The sequence below is a fragment of the Opisthocomus hoazin genome, chromosome 6 (genome assembly GCF_030867145.1).
Source record: "Opisthocomus hoazin isolate bOpiHoa1 chromosome 6, bOpiHoa1.hap1, whole genome shotgun sequence".
NCBI lineage: Eukaryota > Metazoa > Chordata > Aves > Opisthocomiformes > Opisthocomidae > Opisthocomus > Opisthocomus hoazin.
In genome coordinates this window covers 76,347,836-76,366,767 of record NC_134419.1, presented here as the reverse complement: position 1 = coordinate 76,366,767, position 18,932 = coordinate 76,347,836, and the positions used below count along the sequence as shown (strand labels likewise).

The following is an 18,932-nucleotide window of genomic DNA, read 5'->3' as shown; positions in this document are numbered from 1 at the left end:
TACGCTCGCTCCCAATTTATCACCCAGTCTGCCTATTGTCTGAGCGTTCAGACACTGCAGCGTCTCAGGGTCAGTCTGGTTTGCTTTTTCTAAAACACGCCCAAGGTACCCAAACATCGCACCCTGCGTGTGGGTGCTTGCAGGCAGCTCCCTGGCTGGGGGTGTCCTCGCCGTGCTCGCCATCTCCCGGCTCAGGAGCCGAGGCTTGGCGCAGCAGGCTCGTCACAGAATCACAGACCCACAGAATGGTCAGGGTTGGAAGGGACCTGTGTGGGTCACCCAGTCCAACCCCCTGCCCAAGCAGGGTCACCCAGAGCAGGCTGCACAGCACCGTGCCCAGGAGGGTCTGGAATATCTCCAGAGAAGGAGACTCCACAACCTCCCTGGGCAGCCTGGGCCAGGGCTCCGTCACCCTCAGAGGGAAGAAGTTCTTCCTCATCTTCAGCTGGAGCTTCCTCTGCTTCAGTTTGTGCCCGTTGCCCCTTGTCCTGTCACTGGGCACCACTGAAAAGAGTCTGGCCCCATCCTCCTGACACCCACCCTGCAGATATTTGTAAGCATATATTAGCTCCCCTCATATAATAGGTCCCTGTCACATGGAGCTCCAAATTGCACTGCGAGGAGGCAGCTTGCCTTCAGAGCTCGAAGCCGTGAATCATGGTGAGCCCAGGATCCAGCAGAAGCTCAGATACATGTAATTAAGGCACTCTTAATACGAGGGAGCACGTTCTCCCTCTTGTATAACATTACAGCGGTGCTTAATGTTGCGGTGATAAAACATAGCCTGTTGCTTCTGCCCTCACTTAAAACAGCTGACTTGTGGGGCATCTTTCTAAAACTTTCATTTCCCATTAGGTGTTTTCAATCTGTTAGACCAGAACTTTAATTTATTATATTCGGTGACTTTTGGATGGTCCTATTTTCCTTTCTGCAGAAACTTAAAGAGAGGAAGAAAAATGTTTTTTTCAATGTCTCAGTTTTTTTATGCCTTATCAAATGAAATGTCTTGTAAAAATTGATTTTAAGGTACTTTCAGATAATACCCAAGCATTTGAAGAGTCCTGAATAACTGAAATTAGCTGCAGTTTTCAAGACTGTGCATGGATCTCCTGGCCTGGGAAAGTCCACTATGAAATAACAGCAGCTGTCGATGGGGTTGTCATTGCTAGACCTCCACTGCTGGGTTGCCTTCTTTCTGCTATGAAAAGGGTCAAATGAATAAGGAAAAACACCTCTGAAGAAAGTTTTGCAGTGAAGATCTGGATATCCTCAGTAGCAGACGTTTTGCCATTACTTGCCCTTTTGCAGCTGCAGGGCACGAGGGAGTAAGAATGCCGATGCTGGGGAGGTTTCAGGGCTGTGTCTTCACCCTGAAGACGTCTGTTCCTTGAGCTGTCTCTGTGACACAGTAGCCCGTCAGGGGAGTCCCACCACAAAAGAAGTGGCACCCGGGTGGCCTCACAAACGCTTTTTAAGATTTGAGGACACAGACTGGAAAACATGCAGTCACAGCAAGAATCAATTCATCCTTTCCCTTCCCCATTGAAATCCTCACTTGTTGACGATGACCTCAGCAGCTGGTGGGAAGATGGAGATGACTGGGCCAGGCTGCCATCCTGAGACCACCGCCCAGAAAGACCTGAGCCTTGCGTGCCCAGCGACGGGGTCAGCTGGTGCTGCTCGCTCTTCGTGTACCTACTGAGCAGCTCAGACTCTTGCGGTGGGCTGCAAAGACACCAGTTTCAGGAAAAACTCCTTTGAGCCATCAGACAATCCAAGACATGCCCTTTTTTTAAAGAAGGCCAGCTGAAAGGAGTCTGAAAACCAAGGGTGTGAATCCTGTGTTTTACTCATTCCTGCTCTTTTTTTTCCTTTTGTCTCCATCTCTCAGTTTGGGACTTGCTGCTCTATTTCCCCCCTCCTAAGCCTTCATTACCTTTATTCATTTTAATTATGTTCTCTCTGAGATTCAGAAGCTTAATAAGGTTTACAGAAAGGAAGTGATCTTGCCCAGCAGACTGGCTGTCCCCAGCTTAGCACTTCACAGTCACAGTTCCCCTTCAGCGTCTCCCAGTCGGAGCCCCTGGAGCTCCTGCTGCTCTCAGGACATGGAGGTGGACGGGAGCTGGAGGGCTGCAGCGGGCCATCAAAGGGATGCTTTGCTTCCAGAGTCATGGGTACCGACCAGCTGTGGGGTACAACCACGTGGGGTGACCAACCCACGTTTTTTGAAGGGTAAACTGCCCTGCTTCTGTCTCCACTGGATGTCACAGTTCTGACAAATCTGCCTGCAGGGGCTCCTACCAGGCACGTCCCAGGGACACCTACTTATGTGTCCCTCCAAATGACCAACCTTGCTGGCTCCAGGTCCCCATGGTGACACTGGGTGGCAGGGAATGGGCTGGGGGTGTGTGATGCCTTCCCTTCCAGGGCTGGGCTCCCTGGTGACAACCTCCCCTGCTCAGCATGGTTTGTGCTCGGACACCGAGCAGTTAATCTCCATCTGAACTCCACAGGTAGCAGATTCCTGCAGCATGGAGGTAGACCTTCGGGCTACTCTTTAATAGAGGTGAACACTTTTTAACTCTCGAATGGTGGTGATTCACCATGCAGCTCTCCAGTGCTGTCATGAAACGTCCTTTGCTACGCGCTCTGCAAATGCTGCTCCTTGTTCACCCTGCGATCACACACCATTAGTACCCAAACAGCCTTCGGTCACGTACATCATCTCTGCATCTTATTACACAGTTTGCATCTTGTTATATGCTGTTCCAGAGCTCGTTACTTTTCAACAAACAAATGTATACATTTACAAAGTCAAATACTTGGCAATCTGGTACTGCTGGCAGTACTTTTCCACACTCCTATGATAAACAAGTCCTAACCAAACTATGTCTAGGAGTCTGGCTAGGTCTGGAAATAATAGGTTTATTCAGGGCTACGAGAATGATGAGGGGACTGGAGCATCTCTCCTACGAGGAGAGGCTGAGGGAGCTGGGCTTGTTCAGCCTGAAGAAGAGAAGGCTGAGAGGGGACCTCATAAATGCCTGTAACTGCAGGGTGGGTGTCAGGAGGACGGGGCCAGACTCTTTCCAGTGGTGCCCAGCGACAGGACAAGGGGCAATGGGCACAAACTGAAGCAGAGGAAGTTGCAGCTGAACACGAGGAAGAACTTCTTCCCTCTGAGCATGACAGAGCCCTGGCCCAGGCTGCCCAGGGAGGCTGTGGAGTCTCCTTCTCTGGAGATATTCAAGCCCCGCCTGGACGCGGTGCTGTGCAGCCTGCTCTGGGTGACCCTGCTTGGGCAGGGGGTTGGACTGCGTGACCCACAGAGGTCCCTTCCAACACCGACCATTCTGTGATTCTCTAGATACACTTCTGCTCTACTGCTCTAAGTGGGCTCTGAGTATTTTTATTGTTTACAGCGATTATTCTTACTGCATGCCTAGATTTCATCCACACCATTCTACCTCCTGCTCAGCATCTCCCGTCTGCGTTACCTTTATTAGTAACATGAATTCAGGATAAGTTTCTGGAGAAGCCGTAGAAGTTTCAGTGTAATCGGCTCAAAGTTGCAGAATGGGACATCTCACTGACAATATTCGGAATTTGGACAGTGCTGTGCTCGGAGTCCCTGAGCAGAAAGATGCTGCTGAGCTTTTTTCCTACCACCCTTGTAGCCTGTGATCCTCAGCTTGTGGAAACTGCCTAAGGATCCATTTTGAGACAAAGTTGGCAGATACTTGGATCACAGAGCCTGTCCGAAAGCCGGGAGAAGGACTAGAGAGTTGGGAAAGGGTATGAGAGCCTGGCCCAGGGTAACCAGAACCACTGACAGAACGCCTGCGGTCACCATTAATGGATGAGATGCACCCAGAGGAGCAATACCATGTTCTGTGATCTTAGCAGTTATCCAAAAGTCATATTTTCCATGCTCAAGAATTGTCTTTGAAATGCCACTTGTGTCCTGGACACAGTAGCTACTCTTGCCTTTCATGTATTTTTCTTTCTGTGTATTTATCTTGGTCACTGGAAGGAAAAATCCCTTCACCGATGCAGTCATTTCCCCTGCGCTCCCTCTCTTAGCCCGTGTGAGCACAGAACACAGCAGGACTTGTAAAATCCTCACTACATCCGTACGATGCGCTCACATGGCACGGACCACGCTGGGTGGACTCACCGTGGGGCTCACATCCCTACATTAATGATCCTTTTCTACTTGAATTCAGGAGCAAGACTCATTAGAGGTCTTAATGCTGATTTTGCCAAGTGATAATTGGGAGTGTTTTCCTGACAGCAACGAAAGGAGAATTTGTGCTTGAGCATGGCGAGGATGGATATTAACGGCGCTTAGACGAATGTAACCAAGCCTGAGTGCAAGGTGCAAAAGTCTGAACAACCAGCAAATCAGCCTGAAAAAAAAAATCATGATGTTGGAATAGAACATTTCAAGTGAAGCTACTTTCCCCCCCCCCAACATACAAGGAAGACAGGGAAAAAAGACCAAATCTTCATCCCTGGTCCCTGCCTATTTCACAGCGGCCTGCCAGAGCATCACCTGGTGCCGACGGGTGGACGTGCTGGTGACAAGCTGCCACGGTGTAACCCGTGGGTGCTGCCGGGCACGGGGATGCCTCGCTGTCCTGCCAAAGCGAGCCCTGATCTGCGGCTCGCCGGGCAGCGGCGGCTCGGGAGGCTGTGTTTTAAGGAGCGAAGGGGCGGTGGGATCAAAAATAATGTTGCCTCCTGGTTTTCTGCCCCGGGTTCCCCTCTCAGAGAGAGCTCCAATCGCCGATGGCTCCTCTCCTGCAGCAGGGCTGTGCCCTCTGCGAATAAAGAGGACAAACCCAGCCTAAAGGATTTGTGGTGTAGCTGATAAAACGCCTCATCTGCTCTTTTTTTTTTTTGTTACCGACCGCAGCAAGCAGTTGGATTATTGCACATTACAGCCTCCCAGTAGCTGGATCTCAACAAGCTTTATCGCTGGCATTTTACTCTTGATGGTTCAGCTTACAATGTGGAATGGGACTGGGACATCAGCCCTGGTTTTATGAGCACGCGTTGGGTTAAAGGCAGTGCAGTTATGCTGCGCACCTGACAGCGAGGCAGGAGCAGGCATCTCTAAGCAGTGATGTTATCAGGAGTAGCAAAGTTGGCTGGAGAAACACATGAATTTTGGTGCTGGAAACCACAAACATTACTGCTTCAATTAGGAAACACAACTGCACTGAATGCCCGGCCCGTCCAGCCCTATGGGCTTGGGTTTCATTGCTGGCTGGTGATAAAATACTGTACATATTATTTACTTCTTAAATACTTACAGGACTTTCTTTACCTAGTACATGGCAATTCGTGATGCCCTCAGCCTATCTCTGAGAAGATGGGGGGGGCTACTACCATTTTACAAACAGGTTACGAAGGCACGGAGGAGCTGAACCGCCTTGCTTCGTGTGAGACATAAAGTCTGCTCCAGAGTAAGGAGACTTGGCTTTGATTTGCAAACCCGGGCCCAGGGCACAGTATTTCCTTGTTCTTCTAGCTGCTGAAAGGGCCACTGAGGGTTTGGATAAGAGCCCTTTTTAATAAATGGGGAAAAAAGAGAAAAAAGAATGAACACTTTGGCCTATCGAGGGTTATTTGCTGAAACTGAGCGCTGGATTGTGAATCTTCCAGATCAGAGGTTGGCTCTGTTGCGTGTTTGTATGTTGTCTAACACAGTGGATAATTAGTCCCAGTTGGGGTACTTTGGATGTACAAATTATGCAAATATATTTACTACAAATAGTAAAAACAGTTAAAAAAAAAAGGGGGCTAAACCCTCCTGCTGTCTAAAATGGTTTTTCATTTGAGCCTGGGCATTTTTAGCTAAAATTCAAACAGTTCAATTCAACACAGCAGCCTCTGTTTTCAGGTTCCCTAATCGTCTCCTCTGGGGAAGTAATAAAAAAACATTTTTCCAATCACTTTCATTTTAGTTTTTCTAGATAAAAGAGGGCTTATTCCCAGCCTTGGTCTATCAGTTGTTGCCTGATCTCTTCAAAAACCACTCTCATTCTGCCGAGGGCTGGCACATAATCAGCTGTGAACAGAAACGCTGCTCATGGGCGACGAGGCCTGTTGGAAACGAGCAGTCGAGAGATGATGGGGGTTAGAAAACGCTCGGTTTGGTCTTTGCTCCCAGTGACCTTACGGATGACTGGAACAGTTTCAGACCAGTGACACATAATTTTTGAAATCCCATATGAAAATAGCTATGAAAATAGTTGGGTTAGAAAAATGTTGACCAGTCAGATGTTGGAAGATAGGAAGATGGGGATTCGCAGTCCGAGATGTGTGATGTGAGTCACCCCAGCTCTACTGGCTCAGCGGCTCAGTGTCACGTAGCTTCTCAACTCCTTTCCATTCTTCTAATTATTTAATATTTGGCCCCAAACTAACGGCGATAGCAGCTCTTAGTTGTGTGGCTCCTATACCTCTCAAAGCCTTGAAAGGAAAATCAGTGATAAATTAATTCTCTGAGATTTGTCCTTATAAAAAGTAGAATTTCATTGCTGTGTAACACATTTTCCAGAGTAAGACAGAAAGGAGAACTGCAACTTGCAATTTCAGGTGTTAGGTCTCCTCTGATGTTCTTGCTTTACAGAAGCACCTCCAGATGAGGTCCCCACAGCCACAAGAGCAGATACCTCTGTGCTGCAGCGTCCGGTTGCTTGGTGGCCTTCCAGACCTTGGCACTGTGGTGAGTGCTAAGCATGTTTCCTAGCTGACGGGAAGAGCTGTTACCAGAAAATCATGATTTTTCTGAAAAAAACCCACACTTATTTCCACGGGTCTTAGCACGCTGACTTATCAATGCACTTCAAGAGACTGGCCAAAATGCATTTTTTTCCTGCCAGCTCCAGACATGAGACAACAGGTTCATGGACAAGACAATAACACAGCCTTCAACTGCTGATACATAACATTTTATAAAACCCTTTCTCGGTGCATGATCCTTCCCATACCTCCTGATGGAGGCACTCAGAGTCATTCAGCTGATCATTTTGAGGAGAAAACCCTTTAAAACACTGATGTGTGTGGCTTCAATTGCTTTGTGGGTGGGTTGAGGGGATGATGCTGAGCACTGCTGAACTAAGGAGCAGGCTTCCTACCCTGAACTCGGATTTTGGAAATCACCTTTGGCCTCGCTGGTTTTACCAAACTGTTGGGAATAAACAGGAAAATGAAGCCAGCATACAACTACTTTCCTTAAGACTTCTGGGAAACATGCAGCCAGCTAAAAAGCAGGTGAGACTGGCAAAGCTGTCCCATGCTTGGGGCTGTATTTCTCTAGTTTGACTGGAAAAGAAATTTCAAGAATAATAATCGTGAGACCGAGAAAGAACATTTTATCAGGAATAATGTTTTTGTTCTTACAGGACATTGTGTTTTACACAGTGTGGCTTACTCAATGAAATTGGGTAATTAGTGACACTCCACTGTCCTCAGCAATATTGGTGTGGCTTCACAGAACTTCTCCTTTAGCTGAATGCGTGGTGCTCATCTCCATTAAAGCTTTAGTGAATGGGTATTTCATTAGGAATCATTGAAGAATACCCATGCTAAAATAGTACCATAGCTCTAATGGAAAATATTCCCTTCAGAATCCAGGCCACTTAGAAAAGATGCAGTAAGCTGCTTGCTGGATAAAAAAGAACTATAAAGTAATATTAAGCAAGAAACAACAAAGGACATCTTGATTTTGAAAAATTAGTCAGAAGTTTTTCGGTGAACAAATTCGGTCAGTTCCCAGATCATTCAAGAACAACATGATATATTTCACACTGCAATCTTCTCACAAGTTTATTTATAATTTCACATCTACATTTTCTCCAGGGCCTCATATTTTCCATTTTGTCAGGATAGCTGATAGCAGCCACTTCCAAACCTTTAACATTAAAATGCCACAGATGCGAAGAAGACACATAAATCTCACGATCCTTCACATCAGGGAGGCAAAAATGCTGCAGAGCTGTCCTTTAAAAGCAGGATTGCTACTACTGACCTGCACAGTCCTTGGGAGCCCTTGTACCGCTTGCTCATCATGAGATGGAGCTCTCCTAACCCACCCCGGCGAGAGGGGAGAGTGCGTGTGATTCTGTGACTTGCCTCTGGTGCCCTACCAGATATGGCTGCCAAAACCGAGGGGGTTTGCCCTTGCTCTGTGGGCAGCAAGACTGCATTTACCAACATTGCTGAGAAACATAGAATCATAGAGTTGTAGAATCATAGAATGTTTTGGGTTGGAAGGGACCTTACAGATCACCTTCCACCCCCCCTGCCATGGGCAGGGACACCTTCCACTAGACCAGGTTGCTCAAAGCCCCGTCCAACCTGACCTTGAAGTCCGGGAGAATTTACTGGGAAGCTCCCAGGGAGACTGGGTAGCCAGTGAAGACCTCGCTGTCTTTTGTGGGTACGCCAGGACCAAACCTAGGCTTGAGCCTCTTCCAGTTAGAGAAACCTGAAGCCATTAGATCCTCCCACCAAAAGCATTATTTGGAGCCATGAAGCTCTCTGCTCTCGGTGACCTCAGTTTCTACTTGCTTTGAACTATGGTTGGCACAGAGCAAATTTAACTGCTGTGGAAATCAGACTCTTATTCCTAGTCCGTCATATACAGAGCTTATAAGGAGGCTATCGTTGTCACCTAAACAGAAGCACAGCTTCCATTAAAGTCACTTTTGGAGCCAGCTCTGCTTTTTCCACACATGGTGCAACGATGTGATTTTCAATCTAAAAGACTTCTATTACACTTCAGGGGAAAAAGTAATAAGAAAAACGGCAAAAGTCAATTCTTTTAGGGAAGGTCAGTGTTGGGATCTGTGTCTGCTCTCTGACAGCCTCCACTGAAATCAGCGCAAAGTGGCTGCCAGGCACGGCGGTGCATGAGGGGATGCCTTCGAGATTCAAGAGCGCAGAGTACCAAAATAAAGACATAACAGTTCTCTAATGCGTGCACCACAAATCTCTGTGAGTGTAATTGCACAGCAATTTGTAGGAGCCCCTAATATCCCACTGCCACATGTTGTTTATTAGTGAAACCTACAGAATTGCAGAATAATTAAAGGATAAGTTACATGATATTTGTGCCCAGTGACTCAATAAAATCACTTTAACAGCTGTTTTGACATAACATTCACTTTATTTACAAAGAAATTGTTGTACTGAAACAGCTGTGAAACTGCTTCTAACGTTGCCTGGCTTTACATCTATTCATAGCTGGGACGCTAAGAGAAATCCTATTTGATTTTTCCTGTGTGTTGAATAAGCTACAGAGGAAAATGTTTTAGGAGTACATTCATAGGGTTCCGTGCAGTGAAAGCACTTGCTACTTGAAATTCTGTTGTTCTGTCTGATACTTCTCTATAGGAAAAACAGAAGTTTGTAAAGGTCTTTTAAACCAGAGAATATTCCCCATTATATAAATAGAAGCTACTTACCTAGCACTTAAAGTGCAAACCTGTGCATGAGGAATGTATTTCACATTGGATTTAGTTACCTCTGTAGAAGACTGGAGAAATTCTGCTGCAAGCGTTTGCCTTCCACCGGCACGAAACTGGCAACAGAACTGGGCTGGTGGATGCTGGTTGGCAGGAATTTGTCCCACAGGTTTCTGCTTGCTACATCTTGCTGACATTTTCTTATTTTAACTGGAATTTTTCAGCTTTTCCAAACGTGATGACACCTTTCAGTACGTTTATGAGACATTTGCTTTTCTCCTGGCGGTCTCCTGAACTCGCTTTGCACATCTCCAGGAAAGAGTCACGCATCTTTAGCTGGGTGGGGTGGATTGCTCTCCAGGTGCTCCTGGTTTTCTCCACCAACTCTCAGAGCAGGCATGCAGCATTAAATTAGCTAAAGTTAGGTGAGATGAATCCCATGCTATGTTGGATATGGAGTACACATGCACGCATGCATACGCTCAAGATTTTTTCTAACGTTTGGGCTATCACCGCTCACTTTGTGAGTCTATCAAATGAAATCAATTTAAAACTGTAGGCTGGCTGAACTGACACAAAGTACTAAGCGTAAGGCTGAAAGGGCCGTGAGAGCTCCTTCGGAGCATTACAGCTTGGGGGAGACCAAATATTCCTGCTCTGTTGTCTGCTGGCGGTAGCCAACAGCCCCCACCCCATAGGTCGTCCTAGAGCATCACCTCCCGCAAATCCAGGGGAGGAGAAGCCGGGTGCACTGGAGCTTCAGCTGCTAATGGAACCGCTGCTGTAAAAATCTCCACAGCCGCAGGATGTGGTTCAAACTGAGATCCCCGTACCACCTGCAGTAAAGCCAGGCCCTTTCACTGTCCTGTCAGTGAAGCTGGAGACACAGCCCTGCGCTGCTGATCCTTTCCCAGCCCCCTGCCCGCTCCAGCGGTGCTCTGGCTCTCCCGCTTTGCGTGCTTTCCCGACTGGTCCTTGCTGGGGTCTGGACACTGAGTTTTTGGGGACACAAAGCAAAGACAAGTTGGATGGGAAGTTTTGGGGCTGGTGTGGTTCCAAGAGCGCACAGGACTAAACCATGCAGAACTAATAATACTCCTACTGTGAGCCGTGAAAAAGCTGTCCCGTAAGAAGAAACACTGGGAAAAGAAGGTAGAAGTTGTCAAGAGAAGCACTCATACGATCAGAAATTTAAAAACGGGATAAGGCAATACTTTGATTTTTCCTTCTTGTATGAGTGCCCCGTATAATTCAGGGCTCGGTCCTCTCCTGGGATAACCATCGCCGCCGATTTCTACAGTCTCTAACTGCACGATGACATTCCAGGGTTTCCACTGCATGCCCTTTCCTCTCTTTGCAGGGTGGATGGTGCTTGCCCATGAGCCGAGTTGTTCAGTACTCGTGTGCAGCCCGACTCCACTGCCTTACTCACTGTGCATTGGGCAGGGCTCCAGAGAGCCCCCTCGCTTTGTCATATGTGGGATGAGGGAAGAACAGAAACCCCGCAACTGGGTAATTAAAGACTGTATTTAATGAGTGTGCTGAAACATGATGCGCTGTGGAGTGATGTTAACTTTGATTCTTTTGGACTCAAGATTATGCATTTCATAAGGGTGACGGAGCACTGGAACAGGCTGCCCAGGGAGGTTGTGGAGTCTCCTTCTCTGGAGATATTCCAGACCCACCTGGACAAGGTCCTGTGCAGCCTGCTCTGGGTGACCCTGCTTCGGCAGGGGGGTTGGACTAGATGACCCACAGAGGTCCCTTCCAACCCCTACTATTCTGTGATTCTGTGATTCTGTGATTTAGCAGCTTTAATTAATTTTTAGCAGTTTTCTGTGCATGATTTCCTAATAGAAGAGAAGCAGAGCCAAAAAGTTCCATGTCTGAAAAGTACTCACTAGATATTGCCTGTTCTGCAAAGGTTTGCATCCAGGGAGACTGGGGGATGCCGAATTTCCCAACCCCTTGCAGTAGGGCATCATCCCAGCTCACCATCATGTTTCCTTCTGAGAAGAGATCTGGCAAGAAGAGCGCAGGGAAGGCAAGGCGTCAGGGCTGGCGCGGCGTTTTTAAGGGACAGACTCCGGAGTGATTTGTTGGATGTCGCGCAGAGTAGAAATGATTCCATCTGAATTTAAATTGCAAAGGGAGCCATTTCAAGAACACTAGGGTGAAAAATCCAGCCGTGTAGAAAGGGTTGTGATACTCACACTGCTCGGGATTTGGTGCCTGTGTGTTTATCAGAATGCCAGTTTGCCTGATCAGCAATGATCAATAAACCATTACCTTTTGAGAACGAGCAGAGGGCGTGTAGCAGCCTTTGCGGTGATGCAGGAACATGATTTCTGTCTAGGAAAACTCAAATTCTGTTGCCTGGTTATAACAGTTAGCAATGGTCAACCTGGGCATGAGGCGTTCGTGAGGCACAGGAGCTGCAAGAGTTTCATTCATACAAATCATCACCACTTCTGGTAGGTGTGATTTATCCAAGCTGATGTTTTAAGGGAGATTGTTATGCAGTGTTTCAGAACAATAAAGCAGAGCACTCTGAAGGCAATCTAAGCAATATGCCTGTGCTGTGCATCTCAGCTAAGGGCTTCAAGTGTCTTGAGAAGTGATTTCAAGCTCATACATTATTCATCTGCAATAACTGTCTTTTAAAATATAACTGTTAGAGGTAACAACAATCAATGGTTATTCACCATTGCCATCACTACCCTAAACAAGGACTGGTTTGTAATTTCAGTGCACAAGAATATTCTTGAATTCTCTCCCTCTTCTCAGGCTCTCAGAAAAATGTAGTGAATTGTGATAAAATGAGCTGGTTATGCATAGCCTTTCCTTCGAACTTCCTCCGCATCACAGCTAGGTTCAGTGCTGAAATCTGCTAGAAACTTAGTTGAAGTGCCTACAGTTAGACAATAGTAAGTCAAATATACAAAGATATAAAAAAAACCTCCATTTGTGATGTAGCAGAGACATTTCTCTGCTTTTCTTTCAGTGAAGTATGTTGTACAAGCTGGTTTCCAAGGATAAACATAACTGTGTATGGAAATAATGGGAAATGTATTTAGGCTATGTGCTATTTCTGTTGCTTAGTTTAATGGTTTTCAAATATATGTCACATTGTGAAAAGCTGCATTTCCTTTTTGAATTGTGTTTTAGCAGCTAGACCCATTGCTTACGGCACAGATACGAGTGTTACACAAAAAATGTCACGAAAGATCAGGAGGAATCACAGTCAGGGTCTTCTAGACTCCGTTAACCAAATATCACATTGGCGAGAAGTCATCTTTTCTCTTTCCTAACTGGAATAAAGAAGATCTAGTAGAACACTGCTTGGAAGGGTGATAAGCCTGGATAAAGCAAGCTGGGCTGGCTGGACTCAATATGCTGGGGTGCTCATTCATTGGATTTTAACTTTGAATGTGGGTGGGACACTTTGGTTTGCAGAGCTATCTTCTTTATGTTAGAATAAGCGAGATGCTGCTTGGATACCGTATCTTCTGCTCTCAAATCCTTCACAAAGACTTAGTTATAGGCGTTGTCCCTCAGTCATACAAGTGTCCCTCAGTCCATCAAGCACAGACATATGTTACCTGTGCCATTGCCACCGTTAAGATGGATTGCAAGAGAAAGACATAAAATAAGATTTTGACAGCAAGGGAGACAAGGAGATGAAAAAGAAAGTCTGATTTTCTTCAGAACACATAGATTATTTTCTAAATCTTAAATTGTGGCTACTTCTGAGGAATGCAAGTCAGCTAGCACAAAGGAAGAAAAAGAAGTCAGATGCATAGCCAGAGAAGTCTGGTTACTGTTGAACCCAGTACCTCAGCTGAGTGCAAGTGCCGCTTGTGCAGATGCCTTGCTCCCTAAATGCTGGGTGCCTGCACCCCTTTCCATGCACACCCCCAGTTAGAGGTAGGGGCTGTAGCTCAGCACTTGGGGCTGCTGTCCTTTGCACCCGCAGCACCTTCAAAGTCATCACCGTACAGCTGTTTGGTTACGAACATTGCAGTATTTTTCTTCAGTCATTTACCAGTAACACCGGCATAAATTAGAGCAATTTTCGCTGAGCCGCAGAGTAAAGAGGCTGCTGCGAGGGACTGCAGACGTGCAGCTGGAGAGCTGGATGGGGCCGATGATGTGAAATGAATCTCAGCAGGGATACATCACCACATGCCCTCAGCATTCAGGGGGTGTGACTTGAGTGGGAGAAATTCTGATATATGCTCAACGTGGACCCATTATTACCATCACCGTTATTTGTTATTATTATTATTTTTTTCCCCAGCTTGCTGAACATGGGTACACACTCTAATGGTATTGTGTGCACACAGAGTGATAGACAACAATTGCCCGAAGAAGGTTGTTCTGAAACACCATCCGTTAGAGGATACGCTTGTAGCTCTTCCCTCTCATTCATTCCTATCCAAACTGGTTAGAGATGCAGCTGCTCGGCTGACGGATGCATACGTACTGTTAGCTACTAATAGTGAAATAGCAGAGGGGATTCCAGAATAAGCCAGAAATAGCCATCTCCTGTCAGTGGGACGTTTGCAAAGCTAGCCCCTGACCGGCACAGTCGCTCGTATCTAACCTGTCGGATGGCCTGTCCTGGCCATGACACCGCTGCGGGCAGACTGTCACCATAACAGGTATGATGCTAATTGGCTCCAGGAGCGTTTTGACACAAACTTTACACTGAAAATCCCTCTACAGGCCAGAATTCACTGAGATTGTGAGCAATGAAGTCATGCGTAATTCTGAATGTCGGCCACCTCTTAAGGAGAGATTAAATAATGTATTCACAGACTCACAGAATGTTAGGGATTGGAAGGGACCTCGGTGGGTCATCTACTCCAACCCTCCTGCCGAAGCAGGGTCACCTACAGCAGGCTGCACAGGGCCTTGTCCAGGCGGGTCTGGAATATCTCCAGAGAAGGAGACTCCACAGCCTCCCTGGGCAGCCTGTGCCAGGGCTCCATCACCCTCAGAGGGAAGAAGTTCTTCCTCATGTTCAGCTGGAGCTTCCTCTGCTTCAGTTTGTGCCCGTTGCCCCTTGTCCTGTCGCTGGGCACCACTGAAAAGAGTCTGGCCCCATCCTCCTGACACCCACCTTGCAGATATTTATAGGCATTTCTAAGGTCCCCTCTCAGCCTTCTGTTGCTCCAGACAGGGATATGATAAAGCCTTCCCTAAGGCTGTACAGAAAGGAACATCTCCAAGTCCTGCTGGGACCACACATGGTCACAGCTCATCATCTCAGCAAGGTGAATAATTTGCTGCTTTGAGGAGAACATTTTGAGGGACATTAAGGGCTAAAGCTGCTGAGCACTGAAGGAGACTGAAACCCGTCAAGGCTCCTAAGAAGTAATATTGAAGCTGCAATTCTAAAATTATAAAAGCTTAATTTTCCATTGGAGATACTGTGCAAGAGCAGGGAAATCCGCACTATGTGCTTTACTTTTGCTTGAACCTTGCCATCCTCCATTACAGCAATGACTTCTCCAGCAAGCCTGTTGCTCTGACAAAGGGTGTTGGCATCGCTCCTTCGGTCTAGCGTTTGTAAAGTACTGATTATAGTCTATATTACTCTTTTGGTTCCCTTTACTACCTGTCTGAAGTCTGTCTCTTTGAGGCAGAAACTCCTGGAGAGTAGACATTAGCTCGGAGTAGGCAGTGCCAGAGTTAAGAAAGCCCAGTCTTATTTAGGTCCTTTATGGCAAAAGCATTCATATGCAAAGATGCTTCTGAATTTCTTGCCCAAGTATTTATGTGTGTTAACATGATACAGGGTAGCTACAAGCAGGTTCACTCCTGACCTGAAGGAGTCAATACCAACATACCCACCTACTTTGATGACGGCAGTCCATGCAGGATCATTTCTACGATGAAGATAATATAGGCTATGGAGTGGTTCTGTATATCCTTTCGGATTCATGGCTTTGGAATCCCTTTAGGGTGCCAGCTGATGGGATGATGTAGGTTCAGCTCATTTCCTGCATGCCCCCAGAATAAATGTCCAAGAAAATGGAATTTAATAGATCAAGGAAAGATTAACGTAGCAGTAAATGGGCAGAGGCAGAGGAATGTCTTAGCAAGCTGCTGTTCTCTGATCTTGACTCTCTCATCGATACTTTTCAATCTACTGTGCAGAGAGGGGTATCACTTCTAATGCCCTGAGGTCACTGAAACCACGCATCGAATCTGTAATCCCTGAGCTGGCAGCACGGCAAATGATTTCTCTATTGGTCTTAATAACTATAATTGCCACTGAACAGAATCTTTATCTATTTCTTGCTCTATATTATGTGACTGACGACATGGATAGTCTCTGTACAAAGATGAAACCAATGGTTTCTGATGGTGTGAAGCTGACGAACAGTGCTATCTGTTGGCTTTTATGTCTTTCAAAAACAATTTCTTGCCAGATGGTCTTCTGAGATTGTATAATCTTCTCCGGTGTAGCTGAGGTAACGCTGACATTGTAACATAAACCTTCATTTCCAAGTTATCGTAACCCGTAGCCACATAATGTTAAAAAAAAAAAAATCAGTTTCCCTCTTGTTGTAGTAGTAGAATGGAAAAAATTGCAATGCTGAACAGTTGTGCAGGTTTGTAAAACTACTGATTCGTGGCATATACATGGCTTAGGGTATAATTAACCAGATACTGAGTTTTTTATTAATTTAAGCCCTCCGTTCACACTTGCTCTGGCTTAATCCTGGCTGCCAAAGAAATGTAATGTCCAACGGGTGCTCATTAATTTCTTCCAGGTCACGAACACTCAGAGGGGACAAGCAGGCACATCCCATCACCCAATGGCCATCAGAAAGGTGCTCGGCAGTCACCCCTACACAAGCAAGGGCCTTCCAGGCTGGTGTGGCCCTTTGGGGTGATATGACTGGGGAGGAATATGAGCATCCAAGGCATGTACTGTGCCTGCTCTGGGGCTAATCTGGCTTTCCTGGCCCAGCTTTGTGTGCTTAATTAAATGTATTCTGCATGAGTTCCTGTATGAATGAATGTTTTAGCTGCTATCACTAAAAAAAACAATTATACAGCTCCAGGGCTTTAAACTCTAGGTGGGAGTGGGAGTACTTAGCAGCTTAGCTCAAGAATGGTGCATATTTTTTTATTGAGTCTCCTGCTGCTTCTGAGGTTGCCTGAACACTGGTGTCACCTCACTGCCCCCTTCCTTCTTGGGGAAGGCATGATTTAATGCTCTCCTCCTAACAAGACTTAGGTCAAGTCACGATGAGCAAAGTTTGAGATGAACCAGCCAGCACTTATGGGGTGCGCTACCTGTTCTCCTCTATCTGTGCACCCTCCCAGTAGGGAGCAGGAGTTCCCCTGTCCTTTTGTAACGCTGCATCTTGCTGCAATGCTGGCAGGACCATCAACGCATCACCTGTGTGATGGGTCAGTTGGTCTTTATGGAAATACCCAGCAAAGGGATTTTTCCCCTCCTGACTGTGTATCTCGGCTTAGCAGCTCCACGCAGGACTCCCATGCTGCTGGTGTCATGAGTGCAGGCACTTTTTAGCTGCTGGTGGCAGAGGAACGGAAATGTCCATTTTAATCAGGAATGAGTGGGAAATTACTTTCCCTGGGTGCACTCTGCGGTGCTGAGCTCAGCAGCAGCAGGACAGGTTTCCTTTACAGGTAAAAAAGGTCAACCTTTGAACTGCGTGGCAGGTAGCAGAACTTTAATGTTATTGAAAGACTTTTTTTCTTTTTTCTTCCTTTCCAGCATTGTCTGCAAGTATTTCCCCAATCGACATGAGAGCGAGGGGCTGGATTCTCAACTGGTTGAGCTGTCACAGATGACTCCATCAAGACATGTTTATTTATAGCAGCTGAGAATCTGGTTTTATACAAAATTTATTAAAAACATACCCCCCCCCCCCAAATCTCTGAGACTGATGCTACTAATCCTTAATTGTTTCAGTGAACCAAGAAAGTGGGTTTTTGCCAATAGCTTTACGCTCTCTCTCCTGTCTGAGAAGTGCTGCACAATTTTGTCAACAGCCCTGCCTTTAAATTACCTTTCACAGAGGACCAGTCTGTTGTATCCTCTGGTAATTAGAACAAACCAAATTAATGCATTTCCTACGAGACAACACTCCAAATGTTTCAGAGAAAAAGTGGTTTGGGGTGGAAGGCCTGCCTTTCTCCAAGGGAGACAATCACTATTTCTGAGCAGCACTGAGCTAACAGAAAATATGGTCGCTTTTAGAGCAAATGCCATATGTCATAAAGCCACGAGTAAACACTCAGCTATGTCATAAATGTGTCTGTGGGTGAACTTGGACAATTTACCCAGAACCTTCCTAAAATAAGGAGAAAAGCCATTCCAGGGAAATTTTGTGTCTTGAACTCATATGGAAATTACGCAAGGAAGTATTAATTCTTGGAAAAACGTTCAAAGCAGTTGAAAGGTGAGAAAAGAAAACAGCATATGGGGACGAAGTAAATCCATGGATTTAAACATACAACAGGAACAGAGGTAGCTCCACAGTCTGCAGCACAACTGACGGAGCAATCGGCCAGGAAGCCAGATGCTGTGGCGACAGAAAAAATCTTCCACCACTTGGCATTTGACTCCTATAATTGCCAAGGACAATGGAAAAAATTCACGTGTGGGAAGTAGCACCACAGGGTCCAGAACGCAACTGCATACAAAGAGAGTTGGGTTTGAAAAAAGGCACGACCGCTCTTTTTTGGAAAGGAGCGTGCCAAAGGAAAAAAGCAGAGCAGCTTTTGCGCAGGGGAAATGACATTCAAATGTTTGTCCACGTAATTCCTCGCCAGGGTGACGTGTTTGGGTGCTTAGGTAGCAAACCCCGTGCAAGGTCTGACACGCCTGAGGTCGCAGTGATGTACAACGGGTTGCCATGACCCGTGGGCACCCATGTCCAGGGGCACCCAGGAGGGACGATGTGGGCAACAAAGACCCGTTGAAGTAAATTTTTTTTTTTTGAGGAATGAAACCACAGCATTTCCTAGAAGATCCCCACTTTTCTCATCTGTGTGCATGCAGACACCCAAAGCTTGCTTTTGCAGGGGAAGCCTGAGGATATCAGATGGGAAAGCTCTGCCGTTAAAAGCTCAGCAGAGTTTGAACAGCGTATTGGGCTACAACTGTGTAAACTAACTCTGTATCTTAATCTGCACAGAGATTCACACGTGTACTCTAGCTGCCATGAGAAGGTCAAGCGTGAATCCCTTGTTTTCTGAGATAAGACTACAATTAACTCTTTGAAGAAAGTATGTATTCCCAAAGAAAGTCTGAGCTTTAGAAGAGCCCATGGGCAGCCACCCTGACCAGCATCACTCATGGTAGCCGGGTCCAGGAGGACCAAGAGACGACGCATCTAGAAAAAGTCCTGCTAGCTGTTTGGGTCTGGATTTAAAGACTTCCTCGATTAAATCAGAGCT

At 46.4% G+C, this 18,932-nt stretch overlaps 1 protein-coding gene across 7 annotated transcripts in view; it reads left to right on the top strand.

Moving 5' to 3' along the window:
• The window catches only part of OAT (ornithine aminotransferase), a 53,179-nt gene extending 35,757 nt beyond the window's left edge, over nucleotides 1-17,422 (top strand). The window contains exons 12-14 of one of the 7 annotated variants that reach the window (XR_012764315.1): nucleotides 6,644-6,739; nucleotides 10,843-10,994; nucleotides 16,268-17,422. The gene's annotated coding sequence lies outside the window, so the exon portion shown is untranslated. Of the gene's footprint in view, nucleotides 1-6,643; nucleotides 7,074-10,842; nucleotides 10,995-16,267 lie in introns of those variants that run through there. The other 6 variants (XR_012764316.1, XR_012764317.1, XR_012764319.1 and 3 more) reach the window with 6 other exon arrangements.
• Nucleotides 17,423-18,932: the final 1,510 nt, after the last annotated feature.